Source organism: Pecten maximus, unplaced genomic scaffold (assembly GCF_902652985.1).
Source record: "Pecten maximus unplaced genomic scaffold, xPecMax1.1, whole genome shotgun sequence".
In the NCBI taxonomy this organism is placed as follows: Eukaryota; Metazoa; Mollusca; class Bivalvia; order Pectinida; family Pectinidae; genus Pecten; species Pecten maximus.
The window spans coordinates 240769-254885 of record NW_022982135.1 but is presented as its reverse complement, the minus strand read 5'-3'; the positions used below and the strand labels follow the sequence as shown (position 1 = coordinate 254885).

Genomic DNA, 14117 nt, shown 5'->3' with positions numbered 1-14117 from the left:
TAATACATGTATAATGAAAGCGAGAGGTTTTGACGTCACATCTCGTAGGTGATTGTAACGTAAACGTCCCTATAAAAATATAAACACATGGCGGTTGAAATATTATCTCTTCAATAAAAATCCATCTTTATCTATTTATTTTCTCATTCATACAGGTCGTTGGTTTTTACTTACAATCAGATACGCGTAAAATATTCGACCGTCTGTAACCTGCGTACTAGCTGTCCTACTAACTGGACCGAGTACTTGTGTGCCTACTATGTGTAGATACAGAGACTTGACAAGTCTCTGGTAGATATAATGTTTTTGTTATAATAAATAGGCTCTGGTGGCATTCAAAATCGATGTAAAATGAAATATATTTCTTTTGGGGGATTTTATGAGAATTATAATAAACAATTACAACATTCAAAGTATAGATCTACTATCGCAGTATCGAGATAAATTGGTTGTGTATTGTGTCGGTATGTACGAGTTGTCTCCCGTGATTACGGAGATAGCCGCTTGAGGTACCAAACGATTGGTTCCGCAATGAAATCCTATAGCTGATGCTATAATGTGAGGCACGCCTCCCATAAAAACAATTTCAAAGATGGCGATCATGGCAGCCATCTTGAATTTTATTTTCACTTAATGAATACAAATATCTAGTCAGGACCTTCTAACTAAACATTCAATACAAATTTCAACACTCTCGGTTAAAAAAGGTTAACGCACGACGCACGACGGACGACAAACGCCGGATGATACCCCATAGCAAAAGCTCACATGAGCCTTCGGCTCAGGTGAGCTAAAAACACCATAAAGAATATCTAATTCTAATACCTATCTATCTCACAATTGAGTTAGTATTTGTTGTTTTTTAAATAATGTTTTACACAACATTTTATATGCGTAATTTCAATTCAAGGCATTATTACAATATTACTATTTTTAATGTACGGCAAATGTTTACGTAAGATTAGAAGGAAGTTTAAATCTGCAAAACTTGTTAATTGTGACACCAGATCAACATGTAACCTGTTCACTATCAACAAAACCTCCAATATCAACCTTGCCATTTGAAGACTTTCCTGAATGTATACCAACATAACCAAGTTCCTGGAGAAATTTCATCATCATATCAACTTCCGTAGAAGAGAAGACCTCACGTGGTTCAACATGGAGTGAATTTGTAATTTGTTTCTACTTCTACGTATGAAGATACATGATTGTCACTTATATTCATATATTATTAAGAGTTTAGCTCACATGGTTTTACATGGAGTGAACATTTTTAGGATCTACGTGACATTTGTATGCAGAGTTTACCTCACGTGGTTATAACACGGAGTGATAATTGTAATTTAAACTCTCGTTATATATCGTCATGTTGTTGGACTGTGATGCATATCCGATGCAGTTTTATGCCGGAAATACCCATGAAGTTTTGTATACAGCTCCAACTCAACTGTATTTTATAATTTTACATGGAACATTTTCCAGTGTCATCTACATATATTTTACAAGGAACTTTTCCAGTTATTTTCATGTTATGTTCAGAAAGATTTTCCCCTAACGTCTTCATCAAAGGATACTTCGCACCTGGAGGTCAGCAAAATACTTGTGCCTATATACACTATCAGAACTTTACAAATGACTTTGAAAACCAACTCGAAGAATTTTTGACATTTTACAGAGAATTTAATTGATGAACTTGACATTATTTTATGTTATTACCAATACACTAAGATTGCATTTATGATGTAATGCAAATATATTGTAAAGCATATTAAGCGCTTTTAATTATCATTTTATAAATCAATATCATTCAAAGCTTAATTCACATAGCGATGTGAACTTTTTAATCCTTTAGTATATTGTATAATGATAGCATTTTTGTCTTGTTTACAATGCATTACAATTATTTAAGTTTTATAACTTTTTGCCATCAATCTTTACAGAGGGGCGAATGTACCGAAACATGTTTCAGACAAAAATATTGGTCAATTATACATGTGTATAGTCAGACAGCCAAACATTTACCAGACATGTAGTAAGCTAGGTTACCTAATCTATATTGACCACATGTCTGTTGACCAGGGCTTAAGATTAAATACCTGGCGTTATTATGTATTATCTAACTTTATTATGTAAATGTTTTTTTTTTTTGTAACTTTTTTATTTTCCAGATATATTCAATATGTATACATGTATCATTATAATAATATCTTTCTCACTCTTATCAACTTCAATTCTCACCTTCATCATCATCATCATCATCATCATCATGTCCAATTCTCACCTTCATCATCATCATCATCATCATGTCCAATTCTCACCTTCATCCATCATCATCATCATCATCATCATCATCATGTCCAATTCTCACCTTCATCCATCATCATCATCATCATCATCATCATCATCATCATCATCATCATGTCCAATTCTCACCTTCATCCATCATATGATCATCATCACCATATGATCATCATCATCATCAATAAATTATTTTCATAAATCAATCACCATTCATCATCATCATCATCTTCATTAAATCATCAACATCATCTTTATAAATATAAGTCACTCATTATCATCATCATTTTCATTAATCAACTATCAGTCATTGATTCAGCATCATCCATCTGTTATTCATTCCCATCACACCCATCAATTACTCATTAACATCATCACCACCACATCCTTAGAAATAATCATTATCATATATATATAGGGTCTAGTAAGTAATAACGACCGTATAAACCAATATAGGTACTGGATCATGACAAACATATGTAATTGACCTGTGTCTTGATAAAGGGGCAGATTGCCTCGAAAATTTGACAATTTACTTGTCTGTACTGTCGTTATTACTACTTGACATATATCTATTTCTAGTAATACGCATCCAACATTTGTTTGTTAGGATCCAGTACCTATATTGGTTTATACCGTCGTTATTACTTACTAGACCCTATCTATCACACGAAGTAATACGCATCATAATCTAGCTAGGCTACCTATATTGTGATCCGGTTTATCCAATCCGTTACTTTTATTTAAGTATATTTTGTTGTCTGTCTGTGTACCCGTATTGTCCCTATATCACCGTAATATTTTTGTTGTCTGTCTGTGTACCCGTATTGTCCCAATATCACCGTAATATTTTTGTTGTCTGTCTGTGTACCCGTATTGTCCCAATATCACCGTAATATTTTTGTTGTCTGTCTGTGTACCCGTATTGTCCCTATATCACCGTAATATTTTGTTGTCTGTCTGTGTACCTGTATTGTCCCTATATCACCGTAATATTCTGTCGTCTGTCTGTGTACCCGTATTGTCCCTATATCACCGTAATATTTTTGTTGTCTGTCTGTGTACCTGTATTGTCCCTATATCACCGTAATATTTTTGTTGTCTGTCTGTGTACCTGTATTGTCCCTATATCACCGTAATATTTTTGTTGTCTGTCTGTGTACCCGTATTGTCCCTATATCACCGTAATATTTTTGTTGTCTGTCTGTGTACCCGTATTGTCCCTATATCACCGTAATATTTTTGTTGTCTGTCTGTGTACCCGTATTGTCCCTATATCACCGTAATATTTTTGTTGTCTGTCTGTGTACCCGTATTGTCCCTATATCACCGTAATATTTTTGTTGTCTGTCTGTGTACCCGTATTGTCCCTATATCACCGTAATATTTTTGTTGTCTGTCTGTGTACCCGTATTGTCCCTATATCACCGTAATATTTTTGTTGTCTGTCTGTGTACTCGTATTGTCCCTATATCACTGTAATATTTTTGTTGTCTGTCTGTGTACCTGTATTGTCCCTATATCACCGTAATATTTTTGTTGTCTGTCTGTGTACCCGTATTGTCCCTATATCACCGTAATATTTTTGTTGTCTGTCTGTGTACCCGTATTGTCCCTATATCACCGTAATATTTTTGTTGTCTGTCTGTGTACCTGTATTGTCCCTATATCACCGTAATATTTTTGTTGTCTGTCTGTGTACCCGTATTGTCCCTATATCACCGTAATATTTTTGTTGTCTGTCTGTGTACCTGTATTGTCCCTATATCACCGTAATATCTTTGTTGTCTGTCTGTGTACCCGTATTGTCCCTATATCACCGTAATATTTTTGTTGTCTGTCTGTGTACCTGTATTGTCCCTATATCACTGTAATATTTTTGTTGTCTGTCTGTGTACCCGTATTGTCCCTATATCACCGTAATATTTTTGTTGTCTGTCTGTGTACCCGTATTGTCCCTATATCACCGTAATATTTTTGTTGTCTGTCTGTGTACCTGTATTGTCCCTATATCACCGTAATATTTTTGTTGTCTGTCTGTGTACCCGTATTGTCCCTATATCACCGTAATATTTTGTTGTCTGTCTGTGTACCCGTATTGTCCCTATATCACCGTAATATTCTGTCGTCTGTCTGTGTACCCGTATTGTCCTAATATCACCGTAATATTTTTGTTGTCTGTCTGTGTACCCGTATTGTCCCTATATCACCGTAATATTTTTGTTGTCTGTCTGTGTACCTGTATTGTCCCTATATCACCGTAATATTTTTGTTGTCTGTCTGTGTACCCGTATTGTCCCTATATCACCGTAATATTTTGTTGTCTGTCTGTGTACCCGTATTGTCCCTATATCACCGTAATATTTTTGTTGTCTGTCTGTGTACCTGTATTGTCCCTATATCACCGTAATATTTTTGTTGTCTGTCTGTGTACCTGTATTGTCCCTATATCACCGTAATATTTTTGTTGTCTGTCTGTGTACCCGTATTGTCCCTATATCACCGTAATATTTTTGTTGTCTGTCTGTGTGCCCGTATTGTCCCTATATCACCGTAATATTTTTGTTGTCTGTCTGTGTACCCGTATTGTCCCTATATCACCGTAATATTTTTGTTGTCTGTCTGTGTACCCGTATTGTCCCTATATCACCGTAATATTTTTGTTGTCTGTCTGTGTACCCGTATTGTCCCTATATCACCGTAATATTTTTGTTGTCTGTCTGTGTACCCGTATTGTCCCTATATCACCGTAATATTTTTGTTGTCTGTCTGTGTACCTGTATTGTCCCTATATCACCGTAATATTTTTGTTGTCTGTCTGTGTACCCGTATTGTCCCTATATCACTGTAATATTTTTGTTGTCTGTCTGTGTACCCGTATTGTCCCTATATCACCGTAATATTCTGTCGTTTGTCTGTGTACCCGTATTGTCCTAATATCACCGTAATATTTTTGTTGTCTGTCTGTGTACCTGTATTGTCCCTATATCACCGTAATATTTTTGTTGTCTATCTGTGTACCCGTATTGTCCCTATATCACCGTAATATTTTTGTTGTCTGTCTGTGTACCTGTATTGTCCCTATATCACCGTAATATTTTTGTTGTCTGTCTGTGTACCCGTATTGTCCCTATATCACCGTAATATTTTTGTTGTCTGTCTGTGTACCCGTATTGTCCCTATATCACCGTAATATTTTTGTTGTCTGTCTGTGTACCTGTATTGTCCCTATATCACCGTAATATTTTTGTTGTCTGTCTGTGTACCTGTATTGTCCCTATATCACCGTAATATTTTTGTTGTCTGTCTGTGTACCTGTATTGTCCCTATATCACCGTAATATTTTTGTTGTCTGTCTGTGTACCCGTATTGTCCCTATATCACCGTAATATTTTTGTTGTCTGTCTGTGTACCCGTATTGTCCCTATATCACCGTAATATTTTTGTTGTCTGTCTGTGTACCCGTATTGTCCCTATATCACCGTAATTTGTCTAGTTTACACCTGTTTACATTTAGCCACTGTTATATATATTTGTGTAACTGTTCCATGTTCTATGTCTATATATGTGATCGTATGTAATTGACCTGTGTCTTGATAAAGGGGCAGATTGCCTCGAAAATTTGACAATTTACTTGTCTGTACTGTCGTTATTACTACTTGACACATATATATGTATATATATATATATATGGGGCAAAGAAGTAATTCAAACAGTGTGAACAATGAGGCATGTTAAATTTTCGAGGCAATCCGCCCCTTTATCAAAACACAAAAAATTACAAATACAATCACATAATATATATAAGAAGTACTGGAAATACAATAAAATACAATAAGAATAATGTTTTAGTAACTAGAGAAACCACAATGAACCCTTCGGCAAACGTGCGCCGAAGGCGGATACTAGCGTGACTGCATCATGTTCAAACACTAGAACGCTATGCGACCAACGGCAGAGATATTTTGAATTCCCCCGCACGTGAAAGTATATTGAAGAGTTCAAAGACGATTCGTCCCTTAACACTGCTAGTGGACAACATTGCATTTATATAAAAAATGTTGCATTATCGTCTCTACAGTGATTGATTAAATATTGTGTACAAAGTCTGAAAAACTTTAGAAAATAAGATCATTATATATAACTATAGAGAGTGGTGTGAAAAAACTACTACAAATATATATCAAGACTAAAAATATAAGAAATACGAATGCCGAAGTGTCCCTACAGGACGCTACGGGAAACAGACGATTCGGACCAACATGTTGTTGCATGATGGCGGGAGGCGACTAAATGTGAGTCTCAAAGAGCAACAATGAATAGATGCCCCAAAAAGTACAGCAATTATGAAAAATTTAACAAATTGAATAATTGACTACATGAATAGTCAGATATAATGGTCAGATCCACCATTCTAAGCCCTCCTTCATTATATTCTTTTACAATAATATCTCTTCTTACCTTGTCAACTTTACTGTTCCAAAGAAAATTATAAAGTTCCGAATCTAATTTTTTAATGAAGGATATATCAGGGTTTGGCAATGATATGAATAAGTGGTTGAGTTGTGAAACCAATAACGACTTTATAACTTGTATTTTACCAATAGGTGTAAGAATCCGCTTTTTCCAGTTACTCAGGAGTGATTTAAGTTTTACTAGTTTTTTGTCAAAATTATTATGTAAATGTTTATATCACCATGCCACATGGACTACTGGACATGTGTATCTTTTGTATTTATGGACCACATATCAAGTGGTTCGGGGCAGTAGTCGGGAGGCGGTCAACGGGCCACTCCAAGACAATGTCCTGGGCTGAAAGCCCAGGATAAGTCATTACACTACTGTGTTGAAACTATGTTTGTACGTTAACTTTGTATGTAAACCATAATAAAAAGGTTGGCCAACGAATGAGTCCACAGTTATGACTTTTACCATCTACAACACCAATGATGGAAGGACAAAAAAAAAAATTAAATATTATAAGGTACATGTATGTAACCGTCAGAAAGTTTTAACTCTGTTATCTACAACCAGTAAAACAAGAGGCCCAAAGGGCCTTAACGGTCACCTGAGATTTGAAATATTTCGGCCAACTAAATTGACCCTTTTTGGCCCCACCCATCAGTCCTAATGGGGTCAGTCTATGAAGAGTATTTGATTCTAACATATAGCAGATAAGAAGATTTTTGAAATCTCAGTCAATTTGACCCTTTTTGGCCCCGCCCACCAGCCCCTGGGGGTCAACCAGGGCCAACATGTACATAACATCAAACTGTAATCCCATGCTGATAATTTGAACCAAGTTAGAATGAATTCCAATACAAATCCAACAAATAATAGTCAAAAATGTGATTTCCCTATATAAACTATAGTAAAGTTTACCCCCTCCCCAGGGGCAAACGTGAGACCCCAGGGTCATGAAATTCACAATTTTGGTAAAGCACCTAAAGAGCCTTCCATCTATGAAGAGTATTTGATTCTAACATATCTGAGAGTAGAGAAGAAGATTTTTGAAATTTCAGTCAATTTGACCCTTTTTGGCCCCGCCCACCAGCCCCTGGGGGTCAACCAGGGCCAATATGTACATAACATCAAACTGTAATCCAATGCTGATAATTTGAACCAAGTTAGAATGAATTCCAATAGAAATCCAACAAATAATAGTCAAAAATGTGATTTCCCTATATAAACTATAGTAAAGTTTACCCCATCCCCAGGGGCAAACGTGAGACCCCAGGGTCATGCAATTCACAATTTTGGTAAAGCACCACAAGACCCTTTCATCTATAAAGAGTGTTTGACTCCATAATATCTGAGAGTAGAGAAGAAGATTTTTGAAGTTTTAGTCAATTTGACCCTTTTTGGCCCCACCCCTCAGGCCCCTGGGGGGTGGGGACCATATAATTCACAATTTTGGTTGACCTTCAGCCATAGAAACTTTCTGCCAAATTTCATTGAATTTTGTTAAGTGGTTTTGGAGAAGAAGTCGAAAATGTAAAAAGTTTACGGACGCACGACGGACGACGCACGACGGACGACGACGGACAAAAGGCGATTAGAATAGGTCACTTGAGACTTCGTCTCAGGTGACCTAATAAAACCCATATTTTGTATACTCTTAATTACTAGTGGGGTGACACCTAAAGGAGTGTCACAGAAAGAATGAAGTGTAGTGAGGGGCGATAACTCTATTTGAGCATGAAAGACGGATAGAAATAAATAAATTCCCTTCATTTATCATTAGTACCTTCACTTCCACCGATTTTCCTCACTTCCACTGAATTTCCTCATTTGCACTTAATTGACACACGCGACATTTATCTAAGTTTAAAAATTCATACTGGCCTGAGGAAATTGAAAGTTATGGGGGTTACCAGTGCAATAATTCTCACACATTCTACAGTTTTTTGGAATATCACACTTTAATTGATTATGAGACATCAATTCGCATCTATCCAAGCATAAGTCCAGGGTCTCTGGTGTGTTGTTCAATGAGGTAGTCACCTCTTATACCAATATATATACCTCCGATACAGTGATATATCACTGGTACCTCCTTTATATTAATTATTCTCAAAATTCTACAGTTTTCTAGAATATGACACTTTAATTGATTATAAGACATCAATATTGGCATCTATCCAAGCATAAGTTCAGGGCCTTTTGTCTGTTGTTAATGAGGTAGTCACCAACTACTACAAGGAGACCCAGCCTCAAAATGATCCTGACTGAACCGTTGTGATAAAACAAACAAACCTACCTATGTTCAGCTTAGTAACAGATGTACTCGCGGTATTCTAACCATAAATAGTGACATATGCAATCAAAGATTAAAAAAATGTCATGCATATTAACAAAATATGATTTCAAAATCAGGGTTCTAGTGTGTTGTTCAATGAGGTAGTCACCAACTACTACAAGGAGACCAAGTCTCAAAATGATCTTGCATGACTGAACCATATGTGTGGTGATAAAACCAGCAGACAAACCAAACTAAGTTCAGCTCAGGAACAAATGTACTTGCAGTATTCTAAGTTTTAAAAATGTCATGCATCATTTGAGGTAAAAATCATCCAGATCAATAAGGGTAAAGTGGTTTTGCCCAAAGACACAACTACAACAGCACATACCAGCCTGATTGTCAGCTTCCCTTTTCTTCTGCAGGACAACTGTTCAAACTTTTCTATACTTCTTCTATAAATATAATATTTATCAACTTGGTGTACTTGGTTTAACTTCCTATTAACAACCAAGGTCATTTAAGGACGTGCCAGGTAAAAAGGTGGAGGAAAGCCGGAGTACAAGGAGAAACATTACCGGCCTATGATCAGTACCAGTTAACTTCCCTACGTAGGTTTCGAACTAGCAACCCAGAGGTGGAGGGCTAGTGATAGTGTCATGATGACATATCTTAACAACTCGGCCACCGCACTCCCTCAATTATAAATAATTAATAAACCATATTACAGTGAAAATTGTGGAAAATTTGTTTCTTAATATCTAAATGGCTTGAAATTGAGAGAATAGTTCTAAAAAATGAAATGAAAACCATATTTTAAGCAAAGTCTCAAAAACATTTTAATGATTTTTTTTAAGTAGAACATAGAGGGTAATTATTTGTGGTCTAAGGCTTGCAATTACACTATAACTGTTTAAAACTTTTTAATTCTTATTTGTCACAGTTGCAATTGTAAAAGATGTGAGAATTCAATAAAATGGTGTTATCCCAATATCAAAATATTTGATATTGAGAGAATAGTTCTACAATATGAAATTAAAACCAAATTTTATGTATGGTTTCAAAATTCTGAATTTGTTTTTTCAGTAGAATATAGAATGAAATTAACTGCGGTCTTTGGCCGACAATTCAGAACACCCTTTCCAATGTAAATATTTGCATATGGTGGTGTTGGCCTAAAAAAAGGAGACACTGTTTACATGTTCACTAGTCCCTGTGTTACAGTATTTTACCTGTGTGGAGATGACATTATGAAGAAGACTATTTTGTAGAATAGTTATCATTAAAATTATGGTCAGTTTGAATTTGTCAAATAATTTTCTATAATACTTTTATACAAGTAAAGTTTAAATTCAAAAAGTATGAAAAAAAAATACATATGGTTCCCTATCATTGTGCAACACAATAAATACACAATAGTTCAAAAAACTTGAGTATAAATTGGTCAGAATTAGTTTCTTGCACATTGCTTTCTTTGGTATATGTAAGTGAAAGGTTGAAATATGTTGGTATGGTATTAAAGCAAAGATATTTCAAAATTTACCAATTGCTACCTGTGGGCAGATGACATTTTGAAGACAAGAGATCCCAGAGGGATCTTGGCGCCCACCATTGAATGATCTTCATAGGTTCCATGTCAGATTGATCTTTTTTGTACTTTTCCCTTCATTTTACTAATCTGTGCAAATTGAGACATCCCTCCAGTACTTTTCAAACAAGGGAATCCTAGCTATATAAGAAATTTGAGATTTAGCGATAATGGCTGTTTGTTTGCCAGGTTGTTTTCAATACAGACTGGTCCAAAAATGCAATACAAGGGACCAAGGGGAACCTACTTATGAAATTTGAGAAAGATCCCTTAAATACTTTCTCAGAAATAGTGATAACAAACTTCAATTGTCAAAATCCAAGATGGCTGCCTGTCGGCCATGTTGTTTTCGGATTGGTCTCAAAACGCAATATCCATAACTAGGCACCAAGGGGAACCTTCATATGAAATTTGAGAAAGATCCCTTAAACACTTTCTCAGAAATAGTGATAACAATCTTCAATTGTCAAAATCCAAGATGGCTGCCTGTCGGCCATGTTGTTTTCCGATTGGTCTCAAATCGCAATAAAATGTATGTTACATCAAAACAAAACATTAAGTGATAATAAGGGTTAACTTAGTACAAATGTATTGTGTTAACTTATAATTACAGTGATTTTTTTTTTGGTATAATTTAGAAGGAAGGGACCACAAAATATATTCGACACAACCGCAGTAATCGATTCAACAGTGTTTGAATCATCCGTGCTTAATTTACTACGATAAAGAAGGGAAAAAATCGGGACCGAACAAAACGTTCAACTCATCCGATGTATTCGATTCAACCGTGTTCGACACAAGTGAGTTTTACTGTAATCTGTTTTGAACAATAGTAGCTACAGCTGATGTGATGTGGTAGTGAGTTTAGTTGAGTTTTAAGAAATATATGTACTGGTTACATTTTTTTTGGTGAGGTAATAAATCATTATCTGATGAAATAGCAGAAATTGTGTTTATTTGAACTGGTTAATAAAACTTAAAAGTGATAATGAACTTTCTAAAAAATGAATATAAAGAGGTTTGTGAATGATGCAAAAATACTGTAACCATGCATACACGTACAAATTAGCTGGAATTAACAACAACAACAACCCCCCCCCCCCCCCCCCCCCCCCTATAATTAATCACCGTAACACATTGCTAGTATTACTTTTCTTTCAGTGAGGATAGTTTGTTATAATTATATTGGGACGAAAAGAAAAAAGAAAACAAAAGAAACAAACCTTTTAGGCAACAGTGTAACTGTCGTCTGCTCATATCTAAATTACCATGTTCTCTCAAATTCTCATTGGAACTTGGGAGATAGAAAAGTGGCAACACCTTATTGTTATCATGTACCATAAACAGATGAATCAGCGGATTTATAGAATGAGATTTCAACATGTTCTGACAGTGTGGCCAGGTTAGTCATAACCAAGACCACTTGAAACTCCCGACACTCCACAGCCTGAACAGGGAAGTGATAACATGACCGCCACGTCAGCAATATAACACAATGAGATATTATGAATTGCCGATACAGTATACAGAAGCATTTTAATAACAAGACTGGTGACATCAGCTATAATTACCTGTACTCCTATAACATAAAGAGGCCGCTGGTCGGGCTCTTTTTGTCAAAAGTATCTCGCCGTGTAAAACCTCTAACATTGTTGGAGTATAATTACCTGGTCAGTGGTGTGAACTTGTGACTTGGTGTTTGACTTACTTGCACCCTAAGCAAACTTATAGGGGCGTTCCAGTATTTATATCTAGTAACCAATAGTAAGTTTGCGCATGTGTAAACGTGAGGTGACTCAATATGATCATTGGAATTTCCAACTTTTTTACTTCCGCACAAATCAGGCTTATTTAATTTCTCAATACTTCTTTCAAATCACACGAATGCCTTTATTACCGCCTGATTTTGAAACAAACATGCCATTTGACTGTTTTAGGGAAAAATTCTGTAAAGCAGGACCAAATATAAAACACTCGAATCTCTCAACAGAACAAGGAAGTGTAACCCAGCATGATCCGCCTCCGGAAATATTAAAACACGACGACAGACGTTTATAATGGCGATAAAGTTATCATTGTAACAACGAGACTGAAGACATTGTTAATTACCTGGTGTTGTATTAGATCCAAAACTTGGTCTCCGAGTTAAGTTATACAAACTTTCGTTTCTCTCTCTCGGAGTGGATCTAGCGTCCGTCTGGCCTCTCGAAGAACCCGACTGTAATATGGTTTGGGTACAAAGTACAAACTATTCGCAGTTAAGTGAAGTCACGTTTTGTTTATCGGTTAGTTTGGCCTGTGTAGGGGACAATAAGTCGTGTACTTGTGGTAAGGCAAAGCTTTGGAAGAATACTTAGTTCATAGTTCATAGTATTCGACGTCCTTGTAAGCTTGTGGCTTCTGTCGACGCATCTTCATGGTTGTACACTCATTTGCAGGTTGCGCAGAGGACACGTATACAACTTTTATATATATACATTAGTAGCAAGAAGGTAAAAACTTTACTGGATGATTGACCCAATGCTTATTGAGCCTAGATTTAAAAGTATTAAGGGACGGGAAATCTACTACTGATGTGGGAAGTCGATTCCATGTATTTACAATCCTATTTTTAAAAGCTTGTCCCCTAATATTAGTGTTGTACCTAATCTTTTTAAGTTTTTTGGAATTCCCTCTAGTATTAAGGTTATCAAGTGTAGGTATTACTTGTTGGTTAGATATGTCCAAATTGCTAATCAATTTATAGGTTTGAACCATGTCTACTCTTAATCTCCTATATTCAAGTGATGGAAGTCCCAGATGACGCAGGCGTTCTGGATATGATAGATCTTTTAGTGATGGAACTAATTTAGTGGCCCTTCTCTGGATGTTTTCTAGTGACATTTTGTCTTTCTTTAACATGGGAGACCATGTAGTGATATTTGTTTCTAAATAGGGGCGTACTAGTGACTTGCAGACGTATATATGTTAATGCAGAGACATATATAGATTTGTATATATGTCTCTGGTTAATGTAATATATGTAAAAAAACAAATTATCATTATATTATCAGATTTATGAAATTTGCTAAAGGTTATCCCATAAAACCCACATAAATCCATATATACTCTAATATGTTATACAGTGTACTTATAGTACGATTTAAGAAATTAACCCCCTCGTGGGGGGAACCTGAAATCACAAGGTCATGATAAGTTTTTTCAAAATGCCTTATATAACAAGAATTATGCAGAATTATATGTCTCGTCCTCCCCTCTTGTCAATAACATCCTTCAATTTATGGATTTTTTTTTCAATAGTTAAATAATATCAGTAACCCAGTGTTCGGCATGATAGTAACAGTAACCTTACCAAGATTCAATTCAAAAGGATAGGGTGAAAATTGAACGTAAATGAAAATTCTCAAAATTCAGTTTTCAGGCCAAATTAGGTGAATCTGTAAAAACTTTATTCCGAATTATGGTTGCAAGTTCAGTGTAATAGAGTCA

At 35.7% G+C, this 14117-nt stretch overlaps 1 protein-coding gene across 2 annotated transcripts in view; it reads right to left on the bottom strand.

Moving 5' to 3' along the window:
* Window positions 1–13170, bottom strand: part of LOC117320372 — a 129063-nt gene extending 115893 nt beyond the window's left edge. Inside the window, exon 1 of one of the 2 annotated variants that reach the window (XM_033874979.1) lies at window positions 12738–13170. The gene's annotated coding sequence lies outside the window, so the exon portion shown is untranslated. The remainder of the gene's footprint in view (window positions 1–12737) is intronic. The other variant, XM_033874977.1, reaches the window with a different exon arrangement.
* Between the last annotated feature and the right edge of the window lie 947 nt (window positions 13171–14117).